The following is a 16,917-nucleotide window of genomic DNA, read 5'->3' as shown; positions in this document are numbered from 1 at the left end:
AGGAGGAGCCTGGTGCAGCCCCAACCCACAGCCATAACCCACCCCCCCTGCCTTCCCAGGGTGCACGTTGTGACAGGAGCCATGTGCCCTGTACAAGCCACTCGCGGCTCAGTCCCACACCCTGCCTAGGATGGCCGTCATGGAGGACATTCTGGTTTTCTGCTACTCTGTCCTCTATTGATACAAGAGAGAAATAGAGGACATAAAGGCATCCAATTTCAGATCAATAGAGGACAGAGGACAATCAGACTGTCCTCTATAATGGCCACCCTACCCCTGCCTCAGCTGTACAGCACCTACCCTTACCCCAGCCCCGCTCCCTCCCTCGCCTCTGCTGGGAGGGCTGCCTTGTACCACTGCCTCGTATTTGGGGGGTCCAAGCCCTGTTAGTCCCCTCCTTCCACCACCTATGACCAAAAGTGAAACCCCTTTGTTCATTTGATAGCTGAACAAACATTGTAGGGTTTAGTGGAGATCTCTGTGAAGTTGACAACACCCACCCACCTTTCTGGCAAAGAAACTCCTAGTTCCTGAAACCCTGCAGGTATTTTTATAACCCAGCAGGGGTCAAACTGTTGGAAGCCTGTAACTTTTTGAGCACTCTTAGAGGGAGGAGCGGGGGAGGGGTTGGTGGGAGCGCTAAGATTAATTAAAGCTACAGTGAAAACTCTAACCCAGACAGCAGGGAGAATGTTTCAGATTGTCTACTTCTTTTCTTCCCAAGCAAGAATTGTAATAGGCAATGAACCTGGAGCTTCTTTTATGGCGTATCTTACACTTTTTTGATCACCCATCGCTTTTAGAAGACTAATACAAATAAAGCCAGTTGGGAACTAGGGAAAAAATTAAAACAGCATAACTAAATTTTTTGTTTACAAATAGGCAAACTTGGGTGTACTTAGAGAAATTTTGGAAATGTTACAAACTCTTTCTGTCACTTACAACATGGATGTAATGTCTTATAAGGACATTGAAAATTGTTTGTACACCATATTGAAATTCTCAAGTTATAGTCTATAAACTATAAATGCAGATGATGAATGTAAAAGTACATTGCTTATTCAGAAACTGATTGGTAAGGTGAAAAAAAAGGAATCGGACAAGATGTTACCAAGAGAAACCAAATACTAATGGTTTTGGCTAACTTACCCTGATCAGGAATTTTCTCTTTATTGTTGGCTGGCTCCATGATTACTGTATTTATCCATGGCTACCCTTGGAGCAGGAAAAAACATTTACTAAACCTGGAGTAAAACTTATAGTCTCAAAGCTATTGGATTGTGTATGCTCTCTTTAATCAATAAGTCTTTATAGTTAAGAACCTGAGCTTCATTCAGTTTACTCATGTTTACTGTTTACAAGAAAAGTTTTGAGCTGTTGATATGCACGGAATTAAATGGTAAAATTCTGTTTGCAAAAGTATGAAACTTGGAGATAGCGTCAGTGTACAGACCCTTCTCTGAGATTTCATTAGTTCTGTTTTGTTCTAGATGCTGTTTTTTGGCCAGATTGGCATGTATTGAAAATGAGTACCTGCCACAGTCCTGTGAGACGCACCAAACCCACACTAAAAAAAATCAAAAGGAACTTGTGCTATAACATGATGTCCCTAACACGCCTTGGCAAAAATTAGGAAAGGGCTCATTTGAGGGGCATAGGACAATTACATTTCTCAAATAAATAATATATTTAAAAGCTTTTCTCATAAATTCACTCTGCAACAAAGAATAGGTACACAACCTCTCCTATGCTGACTGTCTCAGCAGTAGGTCCTATTACAACACTTGGCCACCAGGTGGTAGGAAAGTTGGTTTGCATCATGCAAACAACTACTCCAGGATGAAATTGACTGGAGTTAGGGCCTTGTTATGCTTTACAATTAAAGCTGCACAAATGTTAATCAGCTTAGTATTGATCAGCTTAGTGGTGCAGTTGCATCTTAAGGCAAAAAACCTGCTCTGATTGCCCCTCATCTGCACAGCTGTGACTTGCCACCAGAGGCTTAGTGAGCAGGAGCAAGGGCATGACCAGCTCTGCTTCCTCCAGGCAGAGCGAGCTGGTCTGAGTGCCTTAGCTTACCTGAGGGACCCTGAGGAGAGTATTCAGAGGGAACTCCCTCTGTGACCAGGGACAGGGTCTGATAGACTGAAACAGACTGTCCTATTGAAACACTGATTGATCAGGTGTATGTATTGCAGATAATACACACAGGTTCTTTACTCTGCCTCTCACATCCCTCAACCAGTAATGGGAGGAGCAAGGGAGATATTTCCTTGCTCATGTAAGTGTCTATGCAATACCTAATGCACAACCCTTCTGGGTTCACCACATGTATATATACCAGCAGCACCTAGTGAGGGATACTCAGCATCCATTTTTTCCTTAGTGAATCATAAAAAAACCCACACAAAATCCAAATTTAACTTTTGTATTATAATAACAAAGATACTAAAATTGAACAACAAATTGAAATTTTACAATGAAAACATTAATTTTGTGTGTGTGTGTATATATGTACACAGCAGCAGGGGTGGCAGTGCAGGGTTGTACCCCTCGCTGCTGCTGTGTGCGCAGGGGACGTGTCGCCAGGGCAGCGTGGAGCTTGTAGTAGCAAGCAGCTTTCCTGCATGGCCCCACTGTGCCCTGCAGCACCAGGTCACACCCACTGGGCTGTGGAGACCCCGAGGGAGGGCAGCAGGGTGGGAACTCAAGCCCGCAGCAGGAAGCTCGCACCTTTTCCTGCCCCACGCAAGATCTGGGGGCACAGGTTTCCCCTACCCACCCAGGAGTGTGCACAGCAGCAGGGAGCCAGCCCCACCTCCCTGCCTGACCTTGGACAAGCCGCCCACAGACCTGTCCTGCTCCTCGCTGGGGCCCTATGGCAGTGCATTATAGCCCTGGGCCCCAAGCCCCATGTACTGCCCGGCTGGTCAGCAGTCCCAGTCCTGCCCAACTCCCTCCCTCTGTTTCCCTCCCCCCACACACCACTTATCTGTGGGAGCTACTCTCCAGGCTGCCCTGGCAGCCCTGTGCGTGCGTGTGTGAGCGCACATATGCACATGAAGCCCCCGTCTGCCCCCCCCCCTCCCCCTCCCTCCCAGCCCCATGCAAGCTAGAACTCTGCAAGCCTGCAGAGAGCTCTTTGCAAAACTGCAAAATCCACGGGTTTCTCCAGGAAAATGAGAAATCCACGGTTTTCTCTGGCAAAGGGAAATGTCCATGGTTTTCTCCATTTTTCCTTGGGAAACGGAAAACCTGGATCCCTACTGATCAGTCATTGTTTCAATAGGACAACCTGTTTCAGTCTATCAAACCCTGTTCCTGTTCACAGAGAGATTTCCCTCTAAACACTCTCCACAGGGCCCTTAGGCTGCCAGCCTCCAACATTTTCCTCTCCCTCCCAGCATGCTCAAGGTCTCACTGACTTTCCTAACCATGCTGTATGTATTTTGAAAAGCTCACTTCTCAGTACAAGGGGGCTACATGCAAAACAGGGAAGGAGAGTAGACATCTTGGCTAGGTACAAATATTCAAAAAGCCCAAGGCAGAATTAATCTAAGTTGTGTGATTTTCTGTAAGTGGCAAAATTTATACTGGTAGCGAAAAGAACATACGTTGGCCCCTTGGTTGGGGGGGGCAAATCTTAGACCTGGTTCTGCCATTTTTACTTCAGTCTATGCGTGCCAAACTTCTGTTCTGTTTTGAGTATTAACTGTTTTATTATGCTGAACTTCTGTTCTGTTATGGGTATACACTGGTTTCCAATCACTTACACTGGTAAGAGTGTAATGTCTGTGCCTGGCTCTTGTGTTGCTGGCCTTTTTCTGCTCTATATCCTTGCTGTTCTCTTTTGAGAGTAGTTTGCACAGTTGAGTAGATGCGAAAGAGCTCTGCCTCCTTCTTGAACAGTCCTAATCAGCTCCTTTGTGCAGGAGCTGGAGAAATGGGCAAGCAATCAACATAAGTGATTTCCCTTGCTAAAATCTGTTAGAGGGCTGTAGCTTCTCACTGGTTTCAGCTCCAGCCAAAATTTTTCCACCGCTATCATGAGAATTGGCAACTCTGAGTATCTGAACCAAAAGAGATGGTGGCATTAAAAGGTAGGAATGTGCCTAATGAAAAAGACAGGGGAAAATGAAAGGAGAAAGAACTGAAAATGCCTGAGTATGTTGTCCCTGGGCCCACCCAAGGTACTTTTCTGAAATTCAGTAGGAATTAGTGTATCATTAAAAAAAAAAAATCAACAGAAATAATCTAGACTATTTATATGTAGGGTGACCATATATCCTGGATTGGCTGAGACAGTCCCAGATTTTATAGGCTGTCTCAATGTTCCAGCCACTGGAGAAAATTTAAGCAAAAGTACCAGATTGGTGGGAATCTGGGAGCTGGGGGGTTGGGGCTGTGTGTGTGCGTGCATGCATGCATACATGTGCAAGTGTGTGCTTCCAAACACGTGTGTTACAGCAGACAGAGCCAAAGCAGCTATTGAGATGTGCTGGGAAGCATGGTACCTTTGTCACTGGAGCAAGGGCTGTGGGCTGTGAGCTGGGGTGCTGGCCAGGCTGGGGATGCTGCATGTACTCTGTCTGCCCTGCTCTGACTCATGGCTCTGGCCCCATTCTGGCACCTGCTGCTGCATCCTGGTTGTGTGCTGCTGGACTAAGTCAAAGTCAGCTGCATTGCAGCCCCATGTGGAGAGCCCAGTCTGGCCTGGCCACATCCTGCCCTAAGCAAAGAGGGGATTGTGAGGCTGGGGCTGGCTGCCCCTGCCCAGCCAGGGACTCATGGCCAGGATGCAGCTGCAGGTGTCACGATGCGGACAGGGACAGGGCCAGAGGTGTGAGTCAGACAGAACCCATGCAGAGCTCCCAGTCTGGCCAGCGTCCCAGTCTGCAGCCCTGGCTGTGGTGAGAAAGGCACTGTGCTCCTGACAGCTGTTCTGGCTCTGTTCACTGCCACACACTTCAGCGTGCATGCATGTGTGTATGTATGTGTATGTGCATATGTGTGTGGATGTGTGCTCTCCCTTGTATCTCTCCATCCTGGATGTTCCTAAAATAATTATGGTCACCCTATTTAGAAGGGGAATTCTAGCAGAAGAAATCACTGTATACAAATACCCCAAAACAAAATCATTCATTCTCCTTTTATGTTCATGCGTAGAGTAGCTGGACAGAAAGAGCTAACTTAGTGGAATGAGACAAGATCACTTCACAACTCGTAGTTCGTGCTACTGTTGAAATCCTCTGAGTAACTGAAATACAAATAAGCTGAGAACTAGGAAAGCCACGCATTCCTCTGCCATTCCCTCATTGTTCAGAATTCCTCTGAAAGCAACCAGTTAGGCTAAAATCCCCTTTCTACAATGTTTTCTAATTATATCAGTAAATGCACTGGAAGTTTTTAAAAATATTTGCAAGGCAGTTTTATGCATCTCATGCATTTTAATTGCATATTTCTCCTGCAAGATGTTTTTGTTTATGCAGATGGTATTGTGGGAAAAATTTTGTCTCATTCATTGGTGAGCCAAGTGATCAACTTCTACAATACAGTAATGGGTAGTGAATAACACAGGGGTGCTCAACCTCTGGTCTGAGGGACAAATGCAGCCCATGGAGCCTTGGAATCTGGCTTGCGGGCTGGGAAATTTTGCAGCCCCTCCCCATTGCCAAAATTCCACGCTCCACAGGGCAGGGTGGAGCTGGCCCAGGAACCTCCCACCCCTGTATGGCCAGATCAGAGCCAGGCTATACCCCTTTTCCTCTGCGTGGCCAGGTTGGGGCTGGCCCATGCCCCCTCCCCCTATGGAGCTAAATCTGGGCCAGGTCACAGCTCCTCCCCCTGAGGGACCAAGTTGGGTCCAGATGAAAGCCTCTTCCACTGTGTGGCTGGTTTGGGGCTGGGCTGTCCCCCCTCCGTGCTCCATGCAATCGGATAGGGCCCTGCCAGATCTGGCCCACAAGTGGATTGGGCATTGCCCATCTAGCACTCCAACCAAAAAGTTTGTGTACCACTAAATAACAGATCAAGATTTTTTTATACAGTCGAGGGCTGTATAGAGGTAAAGTCGTGTAGAGGATTTCAGGAAGGGAAAATGTGGGAGAGATGCATTTAATTCTTAAAAATAAGATTAAATAAGTCTGTGTTTGGCTGCATTGATCCCAAGGTGTTTTAAGCAATTACATGACAGTTTGATATTTTTAACAGTACTTCAAAGAGACTGGAAAAACTCACTTTACAACTCCTGGTATTTTCCTATGTGAATAGAATGGTAAGGACACATTGGCATTCCATCAATTCTGCATTAATAGTATTAGTGAAGATTAATATTTTTAGTCAAAAGGGTGTACAAAGGTATATTCAGTTAACATGCTGTGATTTGAAGATGTAAGATCTTGTAAATACATCCTATGAGTGACTCTACTTAAACTTGCTATTTTCTTGGAGGTCCAGTGCTGCTGCAAATAATCTGTGCCTTTAAATTTGAATCACTGACAGCATTGAAACATTAATGTAAATGTTGTTTAAAATCTGTTGAATTGTTTTATTTCTAAGATATAAAACATGATTAGTTCTTAAACCCCATAAGCATGGCAGTGATAGTGTACTCCATAAGCATGGCAGCTGATGAAATACTACTCCCAATGGGTGCTTCACTCTGAATGCTGTATGAAGCACTACTGAGTTCATGTAAAAGTGGAGGAAAAGATTAAAGTTGCATCTGCGAGTAATGCTATATCCATAGGTATTTTGCTGATGAATTGCCTTGCATGTGTCATGATGCTTTAAGCTAAAATGAAGCTTCAGAGCAGAAGAGGAATGAAAAAAATACATTATATTGGAGAGTGACTAACTTGTTTTTATACATATTTTGTTCTTTATTTGTGATATGGGAATGCTTAATCTATTTTGTTTACAGCTGCAGACTAATTTTCAATTCATACCTGAAATCAGGAATGTGTTTCACTCATAGAGATGTAAAAGTCAGCAAAGTAAAAGTCAGACCCATCAGTTATGGTTATGGAGAGTTTTCCCTGAATCTTATTCCGTATAAAAACAGGTATCAGGAAAGCTTGAAGAGTCATCAAAAGGTTCTTAAACGTGAAAGATCACGTGCTTAGGAAATGAAAGCTGTAAAGACCTGGGTGTTAACTTTGGCTTAATGTATATATGCTGTGTTGTTGAACACTCAGAACACCATGCCAAAAGGGAGTGTGAGGAATGCGTGGGAATGGATAGCATGATTCATCCCATCTTCTCAAACTAATGAAAAAGGTGAGAAGAGAAATGAACTCTTTTCAAAGATGTTTCAAAAGAAGGCAAGTGAGTGAAAAAAAAGGCTTCCAATGAGAAAGAGAGACTCCAGGCTGAGGGAAAATGCTATGTCCTGCAGTGACCCAGAGAACCATGGATTCTACAATGGTAATTTTATCATTAGAATAGTATCATTTCTTTCTTCTAGCTTCAAAAAAAAATGTAACAAGGTTTTCATGTAATAGGAATATGTTTCATATAAAAGGTCAGGTAGTGCTATGGTGGATTCTGGAGGACAAGGCAAATGGTGGATGTTGAAAATTGGTAGGAAAAAATGAAATATCATAAAGAGTCTATCTATTTTATTCCTACTAATTTTCCTCCACCCCTTAAATATGCACTTCAATGTGTAAACCAGTAGTGTAACAAAAAGGAGTTTCTGTTTGTTTACAGTGCTGTTAAGATGGAAAGAAGCAGCATTCCTTTTAATTAAATGTAGCAAATATTAAACCTAAGTAGAATCATATGCATACCAGTGATCCTTATTTCCAAAGGATGTCACAACCATAACAGTCTTAAGTCTAGGTATTTGAGTATAATTGATCATTATTTGCAATTACCTTTGATTTTTTTAAATATACTAAAACAGGAGAAATTTAAGTTGGATATTGTAGAGGAGTAGAAATCTGAGCACTGTGGTTTTTTAAGTTCCTCTACTTGGAATTTTATGCTTACTGAAATAGACCTAAAATAAAATGTCTGGGATTTTTTTATGGGAGACTGTGTGAGAGTGTTTCCAGGGCTTCACCAGCTGTAAGATCGGTGCTATTTTCCTTTCTGTGTAATAAACAACCCTGCAAAACAAAGCTCAGAAAGTGGACAGGTTTCTTAATATATAATTTGTCTGCAAAAGGGGAATTTAGTGGTGAGAAGAGGAGGTGACAGTGATGATGGTGAAGAAAACTTATCCAATTTTCTGCCAATTTCTGTCTCTGTCTGTATTATTTTGTGCTCATTCAACTATTTGCAGAAGTTGAGAAACTATTTCTGTTTTTACTGAAAAACTGTAAGCTGTTAAAAACAGACTGTTTAGCTGAGGGGTGTTCAATGTCTAGCCCACAGGTCAAATGTGGAACCTTAGAATCTGGGCAGCAGGGCTCCCATAGGTTGGGAAATTTGGCAGCAGGACAGCAGCGACAATACTGTCACCCCTCCCGGCTGCCACAAGTCCATGTCTCATGGGACAGGGTGGAACTGGGCTGGGAACCTCCCCTTGCATGGTCAGATAAAAGCCAAGTCAACCCCCCCCCGCCCCGCCCAGCCAAGTTAGAGCTGGGCTATGTCCCCTTCCTCCTGTGAGGCTGGGCCATGCTCCTTCCCACTTCAGGGCTGGCCTATGTCCCCTTCCCTCTGCCTAGCCAGGTTGGGGACAAGCCATGCCCCCTCCCCCTGTGGAGCTGGATTGAGGACCCCTCCCCCACATAGGACCAGTTTGGGGCTGCACCAAGCCTCCTTTCACCACATGCGGATTGGGGCCAGGCTGTCCCCTCCCCACCTCTGCATGGTTGGATGGGGCCCAACCTGATCCAGCCTTTGGAGGGATTGAGCAGTGCCAATCTGGCCTGCTGACCAAAAAGTTTATATTTAGTTTATATAGTTAATATTAAGTTTCTGTATACAGGTTTCCCTCGCTTGATGTGGGTTCTGTATGTGCGAATTCGCTCTTATGCAATGACTCTTTTTATACCAAAAATTCATTATATGAGAGGTAAATTCACTGTTATGTGATCGATGTAGTGGACACCCGCAGCCAGCTGCTTTGTGTGGTGCATTGTGCGAGTGACATGTACCAAAATATAGTCTCCTGTGTGGATCTGTGCTCCTTACTCATTGTCTGTGACGCGCGTTTCTGTAGTTACCATCCCCATTATGGTACCATTCACCACCACCCTGTGTTTGTGTGTACTGTCTACTGTTGGTGAGTACCAAAATTGTCTTGTAAAAGTGGTAAAAATGGGTTTGGGGGTCAGTACAGCTGAGGTCTTGAAATGCATCCCTATTTGTTACATTGTAAAGTGGGTTCCCTTTATGCAAATTCAAGTTATGCGCCATTTTCCAGGAACACATGTACAGCATAAAGCAAGGGAAACCTGTAATGTCTTACCTCATTTCAGAATCCATGTACTTAATTTAAAAGCCTATGACAAGTAGAGGGTTTTTTTTTTTAAAATAGTAAGTAATGAACTTCAGTATAAAAACTGTTGAAATTAAATTATTGTTATGCATGAATGTTGCAAAATATGACAGTTTGAAGTGCTGCAAAAGCAGTGGGATAAAGGAAAAAAGATAGCTAATAAATATTAAGCTTGGAAAGAAGAATGGAAATTGAGAAAAGGAAGCACTGAAAAAAAGGATTTTCTATAGAAGTGTAAGGATTCTAAGGGGAGGAAGGAAGGAGAGGAGCAGAATGAGGACACTGGACTTAAGGAAAGCAAACTTTAGTAAACTCAGGGAACTGCTGGGCAGGATTTCCTGAGAAGCAAGTCTGAAGGGAAAAAGAGCCCAGGAGAACTGGCTGTACTTTAAGGAGGCCCTTTTAAAGGTGCAGGAGCAAGCTATCCCAATGCAATAGAAGAATGAGAAGTGCAACAGGAATTTAGCTTGGCTAGACAGAGATCTCTTCAATGAGTTAAAACCCTACCAAAAGTGAAAACTTGGACATAGTACTAGGGAAAGGTACAGTATGGGTGTTCAAGGAAAAATTAGGAAGGCCAAGAAATGATTTGACATGAAACTGGCAAGGAATATAAAAGGCAATAAAAAGGGATTCTTTTCAACACTGGCAGTCTCTCAATACAAGGATGACAGTCGTTCAGTACATAGGAAAGCCATTGTTAAGTTTGGAGATGACTGAAGGGGTCAATATGAGATCTGCATGTTTGACTATAGCTATGGAAAACAATTCCAGGAGGAAGGTGTGGGTCCTGGTGATGTTGGTGATCTTGGTTGCACAATTTAATATATTGTGAATTACTTGACCTATTATAGATTATTGGTTCACTCTTTGATATAGAACATTATAGAAATCAAATGAGGAAACCTATATGCTTTCCTGTGTCTAAGTTTAAGTTTAAATCTGATGATGTGTATGCAATTGTCTTGACCACCCATACTTGGAAAAGGACAAGTTTGGTAAAATGGCGTGAGCCATCTGCTGGTGTAAACACTGAAGTCATTGAAGGCCTTTGATCTGTGGAAAAATTTTTGCAGACTTCCCAAAGGTTTCCCTGCAAATATATTTTCAACATCAATGTTTTTCTTGAGCTCAGGGTTCTTTCTAAAACCTATTTTTGCCTGCCCTGTGGGGTTTTCTGTTGTCTTCCTTGAACTTTTCGGAGCTCACAGAAGCCCTTCATTCAGTATATTTTTTAGTGAGGAGAGCTATTGAAAGAGCTTCCAGTATCTTCCGCCCTGCACGCAAAATTAGCCATGCAGATGGGTGGATCTAGGACTTGAAAAGGGTAGTGCTGCTTGTGTGATGCATCATCACATATAATACGCCACCTATTTTTCTCCAGGTAAAAAGAAACTAGATGCTTTACTAATATGCTAGGGGCCATGGGCTATATTATTAAGATCAAAATAAAAACAAATACACCTTTATTGAAATGTGCATAATTTGTCATATCATATATTACGTAAACAAACATAACCAACTAGGCAAAAATATTCAAAAGATGTTGTTTCTTTAGTCCTGTAATCATTAGAATTAAATGTACATCTCTTTTCAGATTCATAAAATCTAGCCTTCTTGAGCATCTTGTCAATGCACCCAATATTTCACTGACAATTATCAATTCAGGTGTGGAAATGTTTTTAGCTTGAGTTAAAAACAGTCTGTAGGTCTATGAAATATGAGCTACATTACTAGGAAGAGCTAATATACTTGCAGAAAAGAGGATAGTTTGATTAGTGGAACATCAAGTCTATTTAAAAAGGAGAAAGGATCATTAAGAACTGTGAAATGAGGAGTTTAGAAGGAATCAGGTAGATTACGAGTCATGAAGTCAAGTGCTGCCTGAGCAGAAATACTGCTGTCACTGACAGCCTGTTGGTTTTAAACTTTGGGTGGACTAAGAATCAAACAGAGGGGGAGGGAGGGGGGGAGAATACAACTAACTGCACCACTGCACCCCCCCACCGCCCCAATGCATGCCTAAGCCTTAACTGCACCTTCCTTGGCACCTTACTTTATGATTTTATTAAGTAATTAGTTTAAAAGGTGCTGCAGAAACTGTGCTTTTAGCAGGCCACAATGCCCTGAAATCAAAATACTACGCTTCAGTCCTCACTGAAGATAATTTATGTTACATTTCTATTTCCATCTCTTTGGATGTAAAATTCTTCAGAAAAGGTTTGTTGTTCCTTGTTTTATGAAGGACTTCTTCCTTCTTTCAGTCAAAATGATGAATCTGCTTTAGTAAGAACAGGCAGTGCCTAAGTTTGGAAAATCTCAGTCCAATGACTGAAAGTTTTGAAATACTGGCCTGTGTGACTATAAACAAGACTGTAGAATGGAATGCATTCTGCATACTGAAGTAGCATTTCTGCTGCTACTGCTATGATAATGTATTTAGCTTTGTTCAACAGAATGAAATATGTGGCATTTAAATTTAATCATTTTCTGTTTGTCATAGGCATATCTGACATTCTCTCAAATTGCAGCACCATTGTATAGTGAAATTAACCAGGAGATATTGCTTAAAGTGTCTTCTGGTGGTTCTATGTCTCTATCTTGTACCTGACTTTGTTCTTAATTTTATAAACACTCTGTACATATCAGATTTAATTGTTTTCTCTGCTTAGCGCTAAGTAATTTCCCATTAGTTATAATAGTCTGTCTGAGGCCTTGAAATTTATTACTTTTTCTTTGTTTTGTATTATTTGGACCATGAAAAAATCATAGATTTGTAGGCTTGGAAGGAACATAGTTGGTTGAGTTCAACCCACAATAATTTGTCTGTCAATTTGTGATGTAGTGAATTAAGACGTAGTCACTCAATAGTTAAAATACTCAACAAGTTAAACTCTTGAATGCATATTAATGTCATAGCTAATAGATATTCAAATAAAATGTCATCTAATACATATTGGTTGAATATAAGTTTCCAAAAGTTTTCCATTTCTTTAAGCATAAGAAGAATGATTTCCAGGAAGCAATTCTCCACATAAACAAGACTGAGAAAATTACTTTTCAGCCTCTAACTGTGTAGTATGCCACACTTGTGTAGTATGCCACAGCAAACTCAGTCTCCAGGGAATTTCTCACCCCTTGGGCAAGTATAAGTGTAAAGTCACTTATTTAAAAAAAAAAAAAAAATAGCTCCAACATGCTGCTTAATTTCTTAATTAGATAAAATTACTATGCTGTACTTTATCAAGTGGCTGATAATGACAGGTACAGTGGTCACTAAAAGCAACATTATTTTTGTAAGTGTATTCCTGGTGTGGATTTCTTGTTGCATTTTATCCCTCTCTAAAGAAAACTCTTGATTTGGTTGTATAGGCACTAAGTCAAGAGTTTTCTAAAGAGAAGGCTAAAGATACACTTCAGCCTTTCCCCTTGCTTCTACAAGAACGGGGGCTGTTATGCTTTTTTTCCCCCTCTGTTTTTCAAACAAATATTTTGGAGTAAGCTAAATACATCCTCTGTTTTTATTATATAAAACAGTATTGATGTAAGGCCTACTATCATCAGAACATTAGTTAATGGAAAATTCCCGTTGAAGTCAGTGAGCCTTTTTGCTGAAATAAGGGTACTTGAATTCTGGATTCTTAGTGATTTTTGTTTTCAAAATATATCAATTGCTCTGGAAAGGTACTGGATTGAAATAGTGAAGAGGAGCATCATTTTTTATAGAACATGTAGTACTGTGCTGCAAAGTTTAACAATGCCATCTTCCCAATTCTCAGCCTTAGTCTGGAAGAAAATGTACTTCGAAAATAAGAAGGTAGTTCAAATTTGCATTTCTATCCAGGTGTTAGCCCCCCTACTGCCAATAAGGGTCCCTCTACATGTACACGTAAAGGTGTGATGGGATCTAATGTGGGATCCACACAATTGTGTCTCCTACCATGCCACACATGCATGGCAGGAGATGTGATTGTGGGATCGTGCATTAGATCCCATTGTGCCTTATTGCTGGTGCAGGGGGAGGCTGATCCCGGGCTCCCCCTGCACTGACAAGAGGCAAGCTTCAGCAACTGTAGAGCACCCCCACAGCTGGGAGATTGCAGCAGCTGTGGTTTCCCTTTCATGGAGGCACATCATGTACAGGCATGACTGGGAAACTGCAGTTGTACTCTGCAGTGCTGGGATCCAACATTCTGCAGCTGTTGGGTGCTGCTGGGGCTGAGAGTCCCCTCAGCTTCTGGACTCCCAGCCCCAGCTAGGCATGGTGCACCCCTGCAGCTGTGCAACATTGGTAGCATGTAGAGCGGGGGCTAAGAACTTAGTTTCATAGAAACTTCAACCATTGTGCTTATTTGTACTGTGATCCCTTGGCTACATGAATGGGAGTTTTTCATAGATTCATAGGTTCATAGTTGGTAGGGTCGGAAGGGACCTTACAGATCTTCTAGTCCGACCTCCTGCCCTGGGCAGGAGAGAAAACTGGGCTCAAATGACCCCAGCTAGGTAATCATCAAGCCTCCTCTTAAAGTTACATACTACCAAACCACGTTGTTAACAGCTCCAGCAATTACCAGCTACTACTGATCTTAAAATGTAACAACTCTGTATTCTGTGTTCAGTTCATCTTCCATTCAGGGGAATGGGAGTTGGAGGTGGAGCCCTACATTAGGGCTGGTCAAATATTCAATGGCCCCTCCAACAAAAGTAAATCAGCTATGTGAATATTTTCAAGACTAGAAATTTGTTTGGTTAATTTTATTTCATGAAATCATAGCATGTGGAATTTGACAGTATTTGAACACTGACTCTTTAGTCTTTAAAATGAACACTAGCCCTGGATATTTTGTTAAGACAGAAGTGCATTCTAAATTCTAAAGTTCCACATTCCTTCACTTTTCTCTTGTTACAAAATGTTTTAATAAACAAAGAGAATAAAATATGTTCCATGCTGTTGAGTGAACAAAACAGCCTATACACATAATTTGCGAGCCTATCTTTAGCTTTATTTAAGAGCACTTTTAGGACAGTGTGTTGTCATCTTCAACTATACATTTTTAATAAGAACAAAGAGCAGAACTGAGTTATGATTGGTTAGCCAATCCTGAGGCACAGGTAGATTATTTCTGTCATTGCCAGATGGAGGATCATATGTTTTCTTAAGGAATCCTGAATAACGCCATTGTTATTAACTGTCCTTCTTATTTCTTTTTCTTATTTGCTATAAGTGAACATGCCAATGACCACAATAAACCTATACCTAATGTGCTTACATAGCCAAAGAATTACTTTATATACAAAAATATGATCTACATGGGGGGGAGGGGGTGACAAACAAATTAACTGTACACAAACCACTGAAAAATGTATCAAAATCAAGAATGGTGAGACTGGTGTTATTTTCATACATATTGGGCAATTGCATAGTTTAGTAAAAGTTGTTTTATTAAATGCATAATTCTCAGGTAAGATATACAGAAACACTCTGACTATGTATGTTTATGTACATACACAATGTGGAGGATCTCTTTAAATATTTGGCTTGAAGCCCAGCAAATTTGGTCCTATAATGATATGGCTTGGTCCTATAATAGTGCTGTTTAGAACCCAAATGGCCTGGCATGGTTCCATAATAGAGATTTTCATTTTAGATAAGCTTAGATCACTTACAGTAATTGCCTTTTTTTGGCAATCCGGCAGAGCTGCTGTCTTTTGTCTTATTTAGAGTCTTAGCTGTGAGATTGGGTAGGCACGTGCCTTGATCCAAGCCTTCCTACTGGATGTAAATTTTGGCACATGTCAGCATTGCCTTTGTGCTGAGTTTGGAAATGTTACTAAGAAGCTCACCCCACCCATCCTCTCCTGCTTCACATGTACCAAATTCTAGAAATTTGGTGATGCAATGGCTTAATATGGTCCAGGATGTGCACCAGCAAGCATACCCTGGCCACATCTACATGAGCCACTGACTGCGCAGTCATTACTACGCAGTCATTTAATATTTATATAAACAAATACTAAATGACTGTGCAGTAACTGGAGTTACTGTGCAGTAGCATTGCTGAATGGCTTTTTCATGATGCTGATTGCACAGTAGCTCATTACTATTGCGCAGTAGCATTGTGTCACGCTTTCTGCCACATGATGCTACTGCATAATAGTAACAAGTTACTGTGAAGTCAGAGTCTTATGTAAACACAGCCCCTGAGACCCAGAGCATGACAACACCTTTGGGCACGTGCTCATTAGAGGTGTAACATGACTCCTCAGTGCCCTGAGTGGCAGCAACACACAGGGCAGTATCGCTGGCTGTGCTGCTGGTAGCAGAGTGGCTGCTGGTCCTAAAACACACCTGCTTTTATTTTTTTTGCACATCCTATTTTTTTTTTTTTTTTTTTTTGCATTTCATTACCTTACTGGTGCTCAGAATCACTGTAAAACAGGTACATTGCCTAATTTCTGGGATTCGATATTCATGGAGAGAGAATGATTCAGGAGGGCAAGTTTCTTGACACTGCTTCCTGGGTATTTACGCAGGACAGCATGGACAGACCTAAAACAGCATATCATCAGTTAGCAATGTACAGATGGATTCATGGGCCATGTCCCAACAAGTAGGAGTGTGTGGTTGCTGTGGGGAAAAAAACAGGCACAAATTCATGCCACTGCTTTTTGCACTGGTGCACATCCTTGCACATGGAGTTAGTGCAAGAAAAAATACTCTGTGTCGTGAAAGAGAGGCTGGGGCCAGCAAGTGGGCTGGCCCCAGCAGCTTTATCTGGGGTCCTGGGAGTGTCCTGGGGTAGCAGCAATAGTGATCCAGCAGCAGGGAGCCTGGCTGGCAGCCAGTGTGTGGCTCTGGCTGGCCAAGTTCCCGGTCTGGCAGCACACACTCCTGCTGCATGTGCTATGCCAATTTTTTTGGCAGAGGTTTTTCCCTAGTTTTTTCCAGATTTCCCAGAGTCAAGAAAAACCCTGCTGCACTGCAAATTTGCAACACAGCAAATGGGTGCACATGTGCCACACGTGGTTTGCAACACGACAAATGGGCTTGTTGTGCTACATATCACACATGCATGCTCACCTAGAGGCACCCATGGTGTCATGGTCCTCATAGCATGCTACAGTCAGTCTACTGTTTTGTAAAACATAGTTTCAAAGTCTATTAAATAAACGACACTTCATTTTTCTGTAATGTTTGTAGACTTGAGTAACATGGACATTTCATCTAAAAATGTTGACAGTGCAAAAGGAAAAGGGGAATTAATTTTCCTTACAACAGGGATTTTTACCTCCTGTCACAAAGACACTCCATGCCAAGACTATAATATTTGTTTCTTTCTCAATCTAATGGGTTGTAAATGTGCGGGCCGGCTCCCGGTCCCATCCTCGCCGGGCGCGAGCCGGGCCCGTCTGTGTGCACGCGGGCTGTGGCCGGCAGCCCGGGCACGCGGGGCCGGGGGAAAGGC

Source organism: Alligator sinensis, unplaced genomic scaffold, assembly GCF_000455745.1.
Source record: "Alligator sinensis unplaced genomic scaffold, ASM45574v1 scaffold262_1, whole genome shotgun sequence".
Taxonomy (NCBI): Eukaryota; Metazoa; Chordata; order Crocodylia; family Alligatoridae; genus Alligator; species Alligator sinensis.
This window is presented reverse-complemented; position numbering follows the sequence as displayed.